Genomic DNA, 3,818 nt, shown 5'->3' with positions numbered 1-3,818 from the left:
GCCCGGGCCGGGGGAAGCGCCGGGGCCGCGGCGCGGGGGCCGCCCCAAGGTCAGCGGGGGGCCGGGGCCGCCCCCGGGGGCGCATCCGGGCCGGAGCTGCTGCGTGCGGTTTGTTGTTCGTACGCCCCGTGGAATTAAATAATGCGGGGGGGAGAGACCCCCGCAGTCGGCGAGGCCCGCGGGCAGTGCCCCGTGTGCGGGGCTGCCCTCGAGAGCCGTGCCCGCTCCGCCGTGAGAGCGTCTCCTTTCCGGGGATTACGGTCTGCCTGGAGTGACACCCAGGCATCCCTTCGCCTACGTGGTTGTGCTCTTTTGTTGGCTTATTTTGTATACAAATACAGCTGAACGACTTTGCTGCTTTGGCAATATGTTGCAATTTGCCAGTTGGCTGAATGTGTCATATTACCTGAGGCCTCCTGGCTTTTAAGGTTGTTTCTGGGTATATCAAAGGAGGATGAGCTCGTAACACACAGAGAAACAATACAATTGCATTTGAGCTAAGGTAGAGATTAGTACATTAAAAAGATAGTTGTATCTAAGTATGGATCTAATAATTTTCTTATATCTATGCCACCTCCACATTACTTGGCTTCCTGAGCACGGTGCCCTGGATTCAGGGGTCGTTGCATTTGCTTGAAAATAGAGGATACGTGTTGTTTATGGTTATGACTTGTGCTCTCTGTTTCAGTGGTTGCTCTTTGGATAGTCTGACCCTAGGTAGTTATGACATAATTATTTCCGTGACAAGAAAAGTAAGCCAGCCATGCAACTATGACTTAATTACAGTACCTGGCAGAAGATGCTATATTAGGAGTAAGAGGTCTCTTTTACAAATACCAATTTTGCAATGAGCTTTTTTTAATCATTTTTCTACTTAACTTTAGTGAAAACCTTCATAAAATTAATTTTGTGATAAAATTACCTTTTCCTGGAACATATATTGGGATATGTTCCCAGAAGATAGACACAGAGGGATCAGAAAGTTCCTCCTGTGTTCTGTTCTTGCACAGAGGACAGCTGGGACTTTCTTGTCATCCCTCAGCTTGCAGTGCTAAATGCCCCGGGACACCTGCACTGTGCAGGGCATTTATCCAGTTCTTCCTCTGAAGGGAATTGCTGCAGTGGGGAGGAAGAAAGGGGATCAGGATTTCCCTGTGTTGTACTTGAAAGCAAGATATTCCTGAGGAGCTCCTCGTAACTGTCTTGTGGCTCTGCTTGTCAGTCACGGTTCAGGACTGTTGTATTCATGTTGATACCATAAGGCAGGCTGACTGTCTGAGAGTATATTCTGTGTTCGAGTTGCAGTCCTGGCTTTTTAAACTTTACAGAGCATTTCCAATACATTAAGTTATTTTTGTCACTATCTCAGTGAAATAATGCAATACTGGTACTGACTTGTACTGAGAACTCGTAGAAAGAAGGATCCTGCAATTTGTTTAGTGGATTAATTTGCACAATGGAAGCAATCCAGTGGAAGTCTACATTTCTCATGCTTTTGGCACATTAAGACTATTTTGTATATTGGTTGATAAATTGTTTAACTTAGAAGTACAAATTTTGTAACAATGCACATGAATTTAATTTAAATTTTTTTTTTATTTTCACAGAAATACACGCATACAAGCATGTGCATTCATACTGTATCTTTGGTTTACAATTTTGGTTCTAAGGTTTCAGCAAGTCTTTGGAAAAAACCCAATTTATCAGATGTTCTTAGATTTTATTTTCATTTCTGTTGATGCATGAAATACTGCTGCCAGCAAGAAGTAACTTTCAGATTTTAGTTTTCAGTGTCAGCAAAGCTTGACACAGGAGTCTGGAATCAGTTTTGTGTTACAAACGATTGTGACTCAGTCCGCTGAGTGCGGCTGTGTTCTTGACAGCTTTCCTGAAGTTGTGATTTTCAGCATGTTTCTTCCAGTGGGGAAAGTGCTGGATGCTGGTGAAGAGGTATGAGGGTACTGGTAGAAGATCTGTTTGCTTTCACTGTGGTTTCTGAACTGGTTTGCAGCAGTTCAAAGACCATTCCTTCCTCAAGGATTCCAGTTTGGGTGAAGGGCTCACTGTTGCTTAAATACAAGATCCAGATAAGCTTCTATGCCACGATACATGCTGCTGTATTGTCATTTAGCATAGCACTGAGCATAAGTGGAGGTTAAGATCAAGGTGAAAAAATTGGTTTCAGTGTGTGGCTGCCATTTAAACCAGTTTTGTGATCATTTGAGGCCTCTGAAGCCTCTGAAAGGCTCTAAACCAGTGCAGTGCTGTATTGTGCTTCCCCAGCCTCCTCACGGGTACTTGGACTGATGTGTGTGTTTGTTTTTGAAGTTAGAGCTCCCTTGTGTCAGCTCTGCTCTGCTCTCAGCATGAACAGGGCAGCATTTGGGGACATTTGGGTGCTGCCCCTCTTCTGGCTGCAGGGTTTGCTGCAATTGGGTCTGAGGTGTAAAGGACTGTTGCAGTAAAACATACCATCGGATCCAAAATGTATACGAGCATGAGGAGCCCATGTGAAATAGAGAGGTAGGGGAGGCTGTTGTAACACAGCTGCTGTGGCTGAGAGAGGACAGCTTTCCCGAGCTTGGCACGGGAGGCAGCAGCAGTAGTAGGGTCAGAAAGAGGTAGTTCTTGGCGTTGGGTGACGTTAGTTTTTCTCACCTTCTCTGTGAGTCATACAGTGCTGTAGAAAATACAGTGAGTCAATGCAGAGTGATCTGTAACAAGCATATCCCTTATGGATCTCCCATCCAGCATGTTTTGCTCACTTCAAAATTTAATTGTAAGGTATTTGTACCCAGATATGTTACTAAGTTTTGTATCAGCCAGAGCCTTTCTCGTTAATGCATTTATTCAGCAGTACTTCTGTTAATCAGATATCATCTTGTAACAGTGTTACATGTTTTTTACATATGTATATATCCATAGTTATATATCTAATGATGACTGCTTAGCAGTTTATGTGCACTGTGCTGACTTCCTTCTGGATAGATTTTGGTAGTATTATCCTTACCAGGATAAATTCTATAGCCTGTAGTAAGAGGGAGTCTGGAACACTATGTAGCACTTATGTTTGTTACTAAGAATATCGATGGGTTTAGTGCTGGTGGAGTCTGAAGCGCTTTAGTGGCCAGTAATCTCTGATAGTTTTAGTTTTAAGTACTTTGGAAAAACATCAAGCATAGGTAGTAGGTTGTACTAAGTTATGTCTAATTCATCATAAACCAAACATAAATGTATGATAATTTTAAAAACTATTGACAACATGGGAGAGATTTGAGTGATTTGTAGAAGTTCTCAGAAAAATGGGCCTAAGGCTGTAAACAGTTAGAAAAGACCCCCCCAGCCCAGCACATTAGGGCTGTCCATAGACATCACCTGTGCTGCACTCTGAGCAGAGTGCAAAAGACAACCTTTCCTATTGTTCCTGACAGTGGCTGTAACCTTTGTTTGCAGAATTTCCTTTTATTTTTGTTGAGGAAGTTCAGCTGGGCTGTGTTGGTGGCGAGGCGAGGGGGGCACTGAGGTTAATCACCCCACTTAGTGTTGGAAGGCTGGCTGGGAGATTGGAGCTTAAAGGACAATCATAATGGGAGAGATAAAAGCAGGTCTTGGATAAAATACAAGTCTCCCTATCTCAAAGGAGGGAATGCTTTATAGAAACGGGGTGATAACACTTATGTTTGTAGTACTTTCTGTGTTTATATTTTATCTAGTACTCCCCAGGGAAACAAAACTTAAAAGCCTGTTCTCTTTCCCTTTAGTTGCCGTTCTACACTGTAGTCCCTACTTTCGGGCATTTCAGCCAGTTGGGACCACAT

The sequence above is a fragment of the Passer montanus genome, unplaced genomic scaffold (genome assembly GCF_014805655.1).
Source record: "Passer montanus isolate IOZ18808 unplaced genomic scaffold, ASM1480565v1 scaffold25, whole genome shotgun sequence".
Taxonomy (NCBI): Eukaryota; Metazoa; Chordata; class Aves; order Passeriformes; family Passeridae; genus Passer; species Passer montanus.
This window is presented reverse-complemented; position numbering follows the sequence as displayed.